Source organism: Leptodactylus fuscus, chromosome 10 (assembly GCF_031893055.1).
Source record: "Leptodactylus fuscus isolate aLepFus1 chromosome 10, aLepFus1.hap2, whole genome shotgun sequence".
Classification (NCBI taxonomy): Eukaryota; Metazoa; Chordata; class Amphibia; order Anura; family Leptodactylidae; genus Leptodactylus; species Leptodactylus fuscus.
This window is the reverse complement of record NC_134274.1, coordinates 81,053,677-81,066,478: the sequence shown is the minus strand read 5'-3', so window position 1 is coordinate 81,066,478 and position 12,802 is coordinate 81,053,677. Positions and strand designations below refer to the sequence as shown.

The 12,802-nt window shown below is 46.4% G+C and overlaps 1 protein-coding gene across 1 annotated transcript in view; it reads right to left on the bottom strand.

Annotated features, from left to right (window-relative positions):
• Positions 1-12,802, bottom strand: part of LOC142183331 (uncharacterized) — a 260,063-nt gene that overhangs the window by 112,493 nt on the left and 134,768 nt on the right. The gene's annotated exons all lie outside the window — the stretch shown is intronic.

Genomic DNA, 12,802 nt, shown 5'->3' with positions numbered 1-12,802 from the left:
GTAGTCTAGGCGGGAGATTGAGGGCCTGGACGAGCATCTTGGAAGTTTCAGGGGTGAGGAAGGAGCAGATTTGGTGGATGTTCTTGAGCTGGAGGCAACATAAGGAGTTGAGGGTTGGAACATGTGACTTGAAGGATAGGTCAGAGTCCAGGGTTACCCCAAGGCATCGGGCCTGTGAGACAGGGGTAATTGTGGTTCTGTTAACTTTGATAGATGGGTCAGGTGAAGGGGCCATACAGGATGGGCTGAAGATGATAAACTCTGTTTTCTCCATGTTGAGTTTGAGAAAGCGGGAGGAGAAGGAGGGAGGCTACGGCTGCTAAACAATCTGGAACTCTGGCCAGCAGGGAGGTAATGTGTGGTCCAGAGATGTAGATTTGGGTGTCATCGGCATGGCAATGGTACTGAAAGTCATGAGATTCTATGAGTTGGCCCAGGCCAAGGGTGTAGATGGAGAACAGGAGGGGTTCTAGGACGGAGCCTTGGGGGACACCTACAGAGAGAGGGCGTGGTGTGCGAGTGGGAGACGCTGAATGTACGGTCGGTGAGGTATGAGGAGATCCAGGAAAGGTCAACTGTGTCAAAGGCAGAGGAGAGATTGAGGAGGAGGAGGAGGACAGAGTAATGGCGCTTGGCTTTGGCAGTTAGAAGGTCATTGACTTTTGTTAGGGCAGTTTCAGTGGAGTGCCGGGGTCTGAAGCCTGACTGAGGTCTGTCAAAGAGCAGGTTGGACGAGTCTTAGAAGATCCACAGAAGATCTTAAGCAAAGATGTCTGTAAAGAAGTAGTAGCTAAAAGGTAATTCCCCATTAATTAAAGGAATTAATGAAATGTCATTATACTGTATGCGGGCAGTGATGTGGCATTATACTATATATGGGGTACACTACAGAATAGATATCCTGTGTGGGGGCACTAATGGGGCATTATTCTGTAATGGGACAGTACAGTGGCATTATACTGTGTATGCGACCACTGACATGACATTATATTATATCACTAAAGCCCTGACATCTTACAATAACGTCAGCAGTGATGGGTAATTGTACTTGCTGCCTGTACAAGATCAATCCCCATTGTAGGCATTAGTGCCGATTGCCTATCCCTGCTTGTGCTGTTATTGTAAGATGTCAGGGGTTCGGTGACAGTGGTCAGGAGATGCCGCTATCGTAATGAAAGGCGCCAGGACGCAGGGGTTCTGGACATTTGGTGGCTGCGCTCTGGGTTTGGACCCCGGTCCACCAGTTGAGGATCCCTGTTCTAGACTGCGTATCACAGATGACATATGGTGTGCTTTACTCTTCAAGGTTGAATCCAATTTTTTTTTTTTTTTTTTTTCTCTTAGGTGGAGAACGTTTCACGATTTTTAATTTTCATTAATAAAGTGGCCGGAGAAGACACAGGAGGTTTTCGGCAAATTGAGAATGTGTAGCCTAAAAAGCCAAACTGTCTTAAAATATATAAAAAGTATTAGGAGGTTTGTGAAATATAATTTGACTGCTACAGGCCAAGACTATTTACACACTAGCTGGTAGCCGCGACTTTGTCTGCGGTGATTGTAACAGTGGGTATATACAGGCGCGGGTAGGGTTTTCGTACTGTGTATAAGGGATGGGATATAAAATGTAACTTTGTATCTGGTTGTTGCTGTAATTCTGAGAATACGTGAGACTTTTGTGATGAATGTAATTTGTATTTGAGCTGCTATATATACGGTGTTGGTATAAACTGTACATAGTGTCTTTGGGACAGAGGGATTACAAGTGAATATACTTGGATATACGACATTGTATGATTTGTTATTTTCCGCCAGTACATGTAAGTTTTGGGCACAGGAGACTCTTGAGCAGCCACATACAGTTGTCCATGTGAGGAGCCTGGTGTGGTAAATGTCTTTCTGCTACTTTCAGCGTTTGTCCTTGGGATTTATTAATGGTCATTGTAAAAGCAACTTAAGGGGAAATTGTAGTCGTGTGAATTGTAATGGGAAATGATTTGGTATAATTGGGATGAGTGGGGTTAACACACTGTCACCTGTAGCTGCTCCTGTAAGAATAGTGGCTGCAATGATATTTGTTCCTAGTTGTGTGACACGTAGTCTCGTGCCATTACACAATCGGGGGCATCGAGATTACGCATGAGTAGAACAGGGACGCCAATCTTCAGTTCTAGTTTATGTGAAGGGACGCCGGGTAATTGTAAGGTGGGCAGTAAGGCAGATTGGTGACATTATTATCCACCGTTACGTGTCCGTGGTGTGTTGAAAGGGTACATCGGAGTATACAGGCCAGAAGTAGTCCCAATGCAAACATGCTATCGGAACTTACCAGTGTCATTGGCGCGGAGACCAAGGGAAGGTGGATGGATCTTGAAGACGAAACAGCAGCGAGATGAGAGTGCCGTCGGGGAGTGTGGGGGGCTGGAGAGAGTAGTTCGGGTGCTGCGGCCTACGGTGGAGGCGCAAAATGGAGGCGTGCTGGAAACGCGTTCTGTAGATGGCTAAGATGTGCATACTCCTGGCAACACAGTGGAGTGGCTGGGTGGGCGGTGTCGCGGATCGTCAGAGTGGTGGGGGTCGACAAACATGGCTGCACCAGAGGGTTAAAGAGGTAGCCTCCTGGAGTATTGTTAAGGTGAGGGGCAAAGTGGTAAAGTAAATGTGATTGTGTGGGGTTAGGGGCGAGGCTGTAGAGGGCAATAGGAATTTTGTGGCTAAAAGAACTGGGATTGTTTAGTTTGCAGAAGAGAAGGCTGAGGGGAGATTTAATAGCAGTCTACAAATATCTGAAAGGTAGTCACAGTGCAGAGGGATCTCCCCTATTCTCATTAGCACAAGGAAGTACAAGAAACAATGGGATGAAACTAAAGGGAAAGAGATACAGATTAGACATTAGGAAAAACTTTCTGACAGTGAGGGTAGTGAGAGAGTGGAATAGGCTGCCACGGGAGGTGGTGGGCGCTCCATCAATGGAAATCTTCAAGCGCAATCTGGATAAACATATAGCTGGGATGATTTAGGAAAACCTGCACTCGCAGAGGGTTGGACCCGATGGCCCTTGAGGTCCCTTCCAACTCTACTATAAGAATAATGATCAGGTGACCTTCAGGACCAATCAAGCCCCCTTGACTGTCCTGTAGGAGGAGGAGTTACAGCCCCCTCGAGGGGGGGGGGGGGTAGTCGGGGACATCAAAAGAGATTTGGGACCCAGGGACCCCCTAAAAGCCAGCCACATCTGATAGATTACCCGTGATACCAACCCTGGCCCTCCTGAGTGCTACATCCTCTTCTCCTTTTTTGTGGCGTCACGAACAGGATTGTGCCTCTGTGCCTGCCTAAAGACTGTTATTTCTGTAGAACTACTGCTCCCAGCATAACCTAAATCACCAGTACTTTCTACAAAGTGGGGGTGGAAGCCTTATCGAGACTGTTTTTGTATCCCATGCTGTGTGACTGTATATTCCACCATTTTGGATTGCCTAACTACTGGAGCAATTCATCAGGAGTGAACTCTGCCCACAAAACTTCCCCCACGTGCCAAAACTGGGTGCCGCCATCTTTACTAAAGCACTGAATCCTCAGATCCATCCCGGTTGTTACAGAGCTTCAGCTTCCCTGCTTCCAGTACTTTTGCAGAGACTCCTCATCTCTTCAGGGACCAAAGTGATCTTCATCCTGCTTGCATCTCCTGCTCATCACTTCTGCAAGAACCTCAACTGCCATTGTCCGCTGTTATCTGCCATTCCTGGGACACAGATAAGTGCATTTTATAAAGTGACTTTGTATTTGCTGAGATTTGCATTTCTTAAGAGACAGATGCCTTATTTTACTTAAAGACAGTATCCTAATTTTTGCAAAAATGTCTACATCGCCTCCGGGTGACCCGCCTGGCGCAGGTAACCCTACAACGTCATCCTCCAGTTCTCCTGCACCTCAGGATACAGCTACCATCTCTGCTCCAATTCCTGTTATAACGACAGGCTTGCCTTTCTTTATAGGACCCTCCAGTCTTCCAAGTTACAGAGGGGATCCTCATACCCTTGCTGAGTTTCAGGAAAAGATATTGCGTACTCTTGAACTTGTATCACTTTCTCCCACACAGCAGGTACAGCTTCTTAGGACAACTTGAAGGTCCAGCTGCTGAGGAAGTTCGTTCCTGGCCACCGACAGAAAAGACCACCATTGACCAGATCCTCACTCGTCTGAGAAAAGAATTCGAAGTCCAATCACCAACTGAGGTTCGTCTTAAATTCTATGACAGGCGTCAGAGACCAGGTGAGACCCTCAGAGACTATGCACTTGCCCTCCAGTCAGCATATAGGGCTCTGCGCCAAGTTGACAAAATTGATCCTACTGCTGCAGAAAGCATTATTACAGACAGGTTCATAGAAGGTGTGGACTCACGACTAATACAGAGTCAACTCTGCATGCTAGCAGCCCAAAATCCAACCATGTCTTTTCTAGACTTTAAGACTTTGGCCCTACGAATAGTGGGAACTGATGCACCTTGTGCTAATTATTACTCTGCCACATAATCCCCAGACCTGGCTGGTGGAATCTCCGCTGCATCTCAATTACCTCCTATTGTGCCCATGCAGGCAACTCAGACTGTACAGGCTCCTACTCCTGCCACTACACCCTCTACCACCGATGTTCTTGCTCAGGTAGTGGACTCTCTTTGCCAAGCCCTAAAGGACTTAAAAGGCCAGTCTGCATCATGTGAGCCCTCTTTATCTAGAACATTGCCTGCAGAGCCTCACTCTAGCCGCCCAAGTCCTGATAGACTTCCTCCTGACCGGTCTTCACCACGTGAACGTCCTTATTGTACTTACTGTGAGCGTGTTGGGCATTACAAATACCAGTGCTTTAAGTTAAACAGGACACCACTGAGGCCAAGGGCTGCCCCTCGGGAGGTGAATCCAAAGGCCCAGAGGGACAATCGCCATGGACATCCAGATTCGTCTCCAAGTGCCCGTACATAACTATTTGGATTGAGGGGGTACCCTTAGAAGCTTTAGTGGACACTGGGTCACAAGTAACAACTATTGGGCAACAAGCCTTTGAGAAATATTGGGACTCTGACATACTAAATTCTGTGGGCAAAGCCAAGTTACGCTTGATTGCCAGTAATGGTCAGCCTATATCCCAACTAGGTTACTGGGAACCTACCATTCGTATTGGTGATCGTAAATTACCACGACAAGGTGTAATTGTTAGAGTCTCAGGGAATGGCTACACCAGTGGTATTAGGCATGAATGTTATGCGTCATGTATTCACTGAATTGCTAGATGCTTTGCATGCTTCTCTCCCTACTGCTACTCTTTCTTACAGGCAAGCTGTACAATGTACCATCAAAGTGCTCACTGCTCTTGGTTCAGCTGCATACTTCTCGACTTTCGAACTAACCAGTGGCTACTGGCAGGTACCCATGGCTCCTGAAGATAGAGAAAAGACAGTTTTTACCACCCTGATGGGACATTGAGTTTAATAGCATGCCTTTTGGGTTGTGCAATGCCCCAGCGACTCATGGAGAGATGTCTTGGCCACCTCAACTTCCAGAGTGTTTTGCTGTATCTTGACGATGTTGTTGTGTATTCTTGCACTTATGAAGACCATCTGAACAACCTAGCAGAAGTGTTCCAGGTTCTTATTGAACACGGCCTGAAGATAAAACCTTCAAAATGCCACCTGCTAAAACCCAAGGTCAATTACTTAGGCCATGTAGTCAGTGCTGAAGGTATCCAGCCTGACCCTGACAAGATCTCTGCTGTCACAGACTGGGAAACTCCAAGGACAGTAAAGGAAGTCAGAAGTTTTCTAGGATTCCCCGGCTACTACCGCCGCTTTATACCTCACTTTGCACAGGTAGCGGAACCACTGACAGAATTGCTACGTGGTTGTCCTAAAGAAAACTCAAACAGAAGACTCCTAACTGATTGGTCTGAAAGACAAGAAACTGCATTCCAGACTTTGAAAGCCTTATTGACTTCTCCTCCAATTCTGGCTTATCCTGACTACAGCCATCCTTTCCGTCTCTATACAGATGCCAGCTATCAAGGCCTAGGAGCTGTACGGTCACAAGTCCAGGGCAACAAAGAGAGAGTCATCGCTAATGCCAGCCGAAGCTTGAGAGGTGCTGAGAAGAACGATCACAATTACAGTTCGTTCAAGTTAGAGCTGCTTGCTGTTGTGTGGGCCGTCACAGAGAAATCAAAGACTACCTTGCGGCTACACCATTTACAGTTTACACAGACAACAATCCTCTAGCTCACCTAAACACAGCACGGCTAGGTGCCCTCGAACAGAGATGGGCTTCCAGATTGGCGAACTATTGTTTCGACCTCAAATACCGCAGTGGTAAGATCAACATAAACGCTGATACGTTATCCCGTCTGCCTATAGGCGAAGAACCTCCTGAAGAAGACCTGTGGGAAGATGTTGAGATTCCTCCCTTCTATCAAAGGTTTGCTACGCAGAACGTCATTGCTGCTACAGCCTGAAGAAGGTCCTCAAGAGAAATCTGACCCACTTCAAGAACTATCTAGATGGCAAACCCTCCATAAAGAATCTCGTGTCATAGGTGAAATCTATGATTAACTAATCACTGGAAGAATACCTGTCAGACTCAGTATCTGTATACTGTCTTCTGAGCTCAAATGCCTATGGAGGCAGCGCAAAAGACTTTTCATCCAGAAAGGCTTGATTCTGCGCAACACCTTAGATCCTGTTTCAGGTGAGAGGTTGCACCAAATTCTCATTCCTAGGCAGGATGCCAAGATTGTTCTTGATGCCTACCACGATCAATCTGGACATTTTGGAGTGCAGAAAACTGAAGCCACCATACGCCGACGCTTCTATTGGATTGGAATGCGTGCCGACATTGAGAGTTGGTGTAGTGAATGTCCAGCCTGCAACCTTACTAAGACTGGCAAGAAGGCTGCTAGAGCACCACTACATCCCATCCATACTCAGAGGCCAAACAAGCTAGTTGCTCTTGACCATGTGAAGTTAGCACCGACTCGTTCAGGCTACTCATATGCCCTTACCATGGTGGACCACTACTCCAAATGGGTTGAAAATGCAAGAAGCGCAAGAGATAGTCGACTGTCGCATGAAGGAAGCTCACAGACGACGAGAACTACAACCAAAGAGCTAATGCTACACCTTTACACATTGGTGACAAAGTATGGTTAAAGAAGTACCACAGAACTGGGAAACCATTACAGCAATTCCCTATCTAGAGTCTGTTTATTAAGTAAAGAAACCAGGCATGGCTCCACAAACAGTGCATCGGAACCGTATCAAATTGTGAACCAGAGAGGACTCACTGAGGATGTCAGCACCACCACAAGTTACAACTGTCTACCAACCAGTTCCTGTGATGGAAACTCCTCCAAGACAGCCTTCTGTAGATTAATTGATCTTCAGATCTCCATTTCTTATCCCCGGCTGTTACCAGTTTGTCCCTGTTCCGGTTCCTATCCCGACTCATGTTCCAGTTGTTGCCCCTGAACCAACACAAGAGGGAATTCCAGACTCCAGTGTTGCTGCTCCTGAACCGGCACAAGATGGAGTTCCCGTTTCCAGTGTTCCTGCGCAAGTAGAAGACCAAGTGCTGAGGCGATCAGAGTGAAGCACCAAGGGAACTCCGCCAGCTCGCTATAGAGACTGAGCAACCATATCCTTTCATGTGTGTATATATACTTTGCCTCTTTCATATACCCATGTTCTTATTAATTAGTTAGTAACCATTTAAGCCTCCGTACCTGGGTAATCCCAAGCATTTTATGTTCTTGTTTTGCATTATATATCTCTCTACAGCCTATGGACTACTGAGGACTGTATCTTGCCACATAGTGCCTACCCTGAGCCTTTCCATGGACAATGCCCTATTGCTGAAAGAGACTCTACCCACCTATTGGCATTGTTTCTACTGTTGACTATGTTTTGGTTTTGCATATAATCACGGGGTATCGTTCTTTTACATAAGTCGTGTCATATTGTTGTTTGCCATTATTCTGTTTGTTTATCAGGTATCCAACCCTACTACCTGTGCGCATCCCATCTCTCTAGGTTCCTCCGCGCTAGTTAGTCGCCGAGGACGGCTCTTTTCTTAGTGGGGGTCTATGTAATGTCCCGGTACTGCTAGTCCAATTCCCTCTAATAGTCCTTGCAGACCGAGATAGTATGGACATTTGCATATAAGGTAAAGATTTACTCCCCCTTCATTCCTTCATTTTTATTTTTCCAGAGCATGCGGCATCTTGTGGATGTTTTTGTGAACTACACCTGCCTATACTTTGCCATTGTAATTTGAGTTGTCAGTGTGAGGGTGTGTCCATTATAATCAGGTGACCTCCAGGATCAATCAAGCTCCCTTGATTTGGCCTGGAGGAGGGGTCGAGTTACAACCCCCTCGAGGGGGGTAGGGAGCTTTGCTTTGGGGTTTTGGGTAGAGAAACAGCAGCAGCCTGGGCACATGGAGAGCTGAGAAATGGCTGCCAGATCCCACAGCCCTGCAAGCAGAGATGTCTCTTCCTCTGTACTCAAGATCCTTCTCAGAGTGTTTTCCTCTGAAGCTCCAATCTTACAAGCGCTAAAGTTTACAAACCTGCTTATCCATACATCTGGGACGTCTACACGTATCTCTCTATCCAAGTAAGTCTTTGGGACAAATCTATATTTAAGAAGCCCATAGCTAGCCTGGCAGAAATTGAGGATCGCTCGCTGGCGGCACTTCTAGTCGCTCCCCTACATATGTGTACCCAGTTGTTGCGGACTAACCCCCTGGATATAGGCCGTCTTTACAAGTTTAACTACCCAAGCAACTATTAATTAAACTATCCAAAGCATTCCTGCTCCAAGCTCCATCACCTGCTTAATTGGACACTGCCTACAAAGATTGCTGTATTGTATGTGAAGAATTCCTCCATATGTACATTTTGTATTACTTTGTCCTGCTAGTAAAAAGAGCAATGATTACCCCCAAAGCCTGGTTTTCTGTTGTCACTGTCAGATATCAGAGCAGGGGTGGGTAGTTGGGGACATCAAAAGAGATTTTGTGCACATTTGGGACCCAGGGACCCCTGAAAGCTGGCCATATCTGATATATTACCCGTGATACCAGCCCTGGCCCTCCTGAGTGTTGCAGGTGTGTAGTAGGTGGACAGCCATAGGCACTACCAGAAAGCAACCTCTCACACAATGGTGGTAGTTCTCAGTAGGTGGGGATACCACCAGCCAAGATAGTGGACTAGAGGAGGTAGGTCTGTTCATGATTGAACGCGCCTGTTCACACACACACTCACTTAGTTTTTATGCATCAGAAATATTTTTAATGAATATTTAATTTTTTTTAGTCCTGACCATATTACTTGAGATATTTATATGTAGGAGGGACAAACCAGATACACTTTTTGTAGTTTGATCTAAGTTACTAGACCTCCCTGCGGAGGCTGCTCAAACAGAAGATACAGATATGGACACACACGGAACAAGATCTAGAGGATACACGGACCTACCCTTATTACCAAAAGCTTTCCACGGAAAACATTGTTGTCTGCCCTTCAACCCTTGCTTTCTGAGGTGACAGCGATGCACGCTGAGATGTGCCAATTTGGGAGAAGGATGGATACACTTGAAGAGGTGTGCTCTGACCTCACATAAACTACTGAGACTTAGAGATGAGCGAGTACTGTTTGGATCAGCCGATCCGAAGAGCACGCTCGCATAGAAATGAATGGACGTAGCCGGCACGCGGGGGTTAAGTGGCCAGCCACTGTCAAAGTGGAAGTACCAGGTGCATCCATTCATTTCTATGGAGCGTGCTGTTCGGATCGGCTGATCCCAACAGTATTCGCTCATCTCTACTGAGACTCTCTCCTCTTGTGTCATCCAGCACACAGAACAGAGCATTTGCACTTATTGAGGTCCAGGAAAATAGGAGTCAACGTAAAAATGTACGCTTCAAGAGAATCCCCGGAATCAGAGACCCTGGAGGGAGCAACTCCCACAACTCACCAAGTCCCTATTTGCCTTTTCTCTTGGGCGACGAAAGATCTGCCCAGATAACTATTGAGACTTAACAAAGCTTTAAGACCGCACCCCCGTCCATCTGACCCGCCCAGTGATGTCATTTGTGGCCTCTTGTCTTATGTTGATACCTCCGCTGTCTTGCGGGCAGCCAGGGACAAGGAAAGGCTCCTTTATAATGATGCTGAAATACACATCTACCAGGACATTGCCCCCTCCACTCTGGCCAAACAGAGAATACTGCGCCCTGTCTTGGATGTCCTGCGGTCCAAAAACATCCCTTACTCTTGGCAATTCCCCTTTGGCCTGGCAGTCTCTCATGGTGGCCACCGTATGGTTGTCTCTGCCCCTGGAGACTTGGATAACTTATGGCACCTACTGGATATGCAGCCACTGGACATTCCCACCTTACTGCCATGGCGGCCACATGACCGAGTCAAGATCCAGATCCCACCCACTTGGATCCCAGGCCTGCGCGGGTGCAGAAAGTGAAGATATATCCTTCTACTAGTTCCTCTGCCTCTGGAGGAAGCTGAATGTCTACTTTTGAGAAAGATGTGTTGTTCATCTCCCGTTTTGGTTATCTGTACTGGTTTGCTCTCTAGCTGTTCTTTATTGTGCATTACGTGTTGCTGATCTTTCACCAACTCCTTAGCCCCGCTGGTAGAGCGCTACTGTTGCGCCCTGTCTGTTCTCTTTCGCTTGTAGTGGCGCTGGGCCACCGGAGTTGTAGAAGAGGTCCTGGGGAGTTGGGGACCGATCTCTCATGCCTCACCATGCTATGTTCCTCACTGAAGGTTTGGTTTCCACCTCCTGATTTTGGACTGTTTTGCTTACTTGCCATGTTTCTATTATGTTTGTATATTTCATCGCTCACTAGATCTATAGCTAGTGGGCAGTTGTAGGGTGCCATCATCATATATGTAGGTCTAACAGTTACCTCTGACCGTTCGGTACAGCTGTGCCCCTGACCACCGTGGTTTGCACATTGTGGCCAGTGGTAGGGGCTCGTCTGGGCTGAATAGCCTATGATCTACACTTAGTGTTTACTTATAGCCTGTTTACATCTTTTTATTTTACATAATTGTTACTCCCTTCTTCCCCTCACTCTTTCTTTTCCCTCGCTCTCCTCCATCTTTCTTCTCTCCCCTCCACTTATCTAGACAGTGTCGACTCACAATGTCACTGATTACCACGACCACTTACGTTAAGGGATTTAAAGGGTTAAACTCTACTGACATCACACTTCTATATTTTGGGAACATGGGTGCGGTTAGAGTACACCATTTTAGAAATCTCCTTACATAGCAACAAGATGGAAGGTAACACCCACTCTCATGAATATAAATGAGTAAGAAATACACATATCGGGGTCTGTCTTTGGGAGGACCAGGGTGGGTGATCATGAGTGGTGGCAGGTGGTTCATTTATGGAAGATCTCTCTGATACGTTGTGACCAGCCCAAGTCCATCAACCAGATGACCAGCATGAACCAAGCTGTAACTACAGGATATCCAGATGAAGAAGCCCAACTTCTCTGAAGATGTAAGCTATTGACACAGTGACTGATATTTCTGTTATTTTCGGACATTTTTCCTGTTCCTGTGTTTTCCTTCAGGACTTTAATTAAACTCTACACTGATTCATAACAAGCTGACTCCTCCCATCGTGATAAGAAGTCTCAACACGTGGTCACAAGTTTGTCCGCAACTTCAGAGATATTTAACACACTGATGTACGTTTCCTTCAGGTGACCCACTTCAAGTCAGATAGAGTTCCCAAGCTTCCGACACGCTGCTTCTCTCAATGGTTCCACAGCGGTAGCACAAACTCCTCCTCTAAAGGGGTTTCAATCGCCATCCGTAGCACTATACACTTCAAGTTGTAATCTGAATTCAGAGACTGTGAAGGTCGTGTATTATTCCTGAAAGGAGAGCTAACCTCTTTTATGTTTACGTTAGCTAACCTTGTTGCTCCTAATACTGGCCAAATTTCTTGGCTGTTAGAGAGACTAGATGAATTGAAACCCTTTGCTGAAGGACCTATCCTACTTGGAGGCGATTTTAACTTGGTGCTTGATCCGCTGTTGGACTCCTCCTCGCAGAAGGCTACCTTTTCACAAGCAGCACTGAGGAAGCTCCATATTACATTTCAGGATTTGGATCTCATAGATTGTTGGAGGACCTTGCATTGTCCCAGGTCAGGGACTCCTCTATTGGAAATAATACACTCTCAGACCATTCCCCCTCCTCAATGACTCTCGCTTTGGAGCATTTGACCCCAAGGGATTAGCAATGGTGCCTAAACGAGATTTTGCTGGACTGGCTGGAGAGTGTGGAGACGATCCAAAAAAATCTTGACCTCTTCTTTGAAAAAAAAACCCATAAGCTCCTCCCCCTCCTGTGATATAGGAAGCCCATAAGGCTTATGTCAGGGGTATTCTGGTCGCAGTGGGATTGCGGTTCAAAAAGAAAACCCAAGGAGAGAGAGATGACTTGCTCGGCCTCAGGAGTAGCATCTACTTTGGGTGAATTAACAACCCTGCGGAACGCTTAAAAAAACTTGTTGGATGTTAAATCTGCCAAATTTCACTTATTATACAAGAAATTCTTTGTTCATGGCAACAAAGGCGGACGCTTAATGTCTACCCTTATTTAAAAAGCACGAGATAAAACGCATATCCATAAGGTCATTAACCGATGCAATGTTAGCGTTAGCTCCACCCCTGATATTGCCCAAGCTTTTAGGGACTTTTACTCGGATCTCTATAAT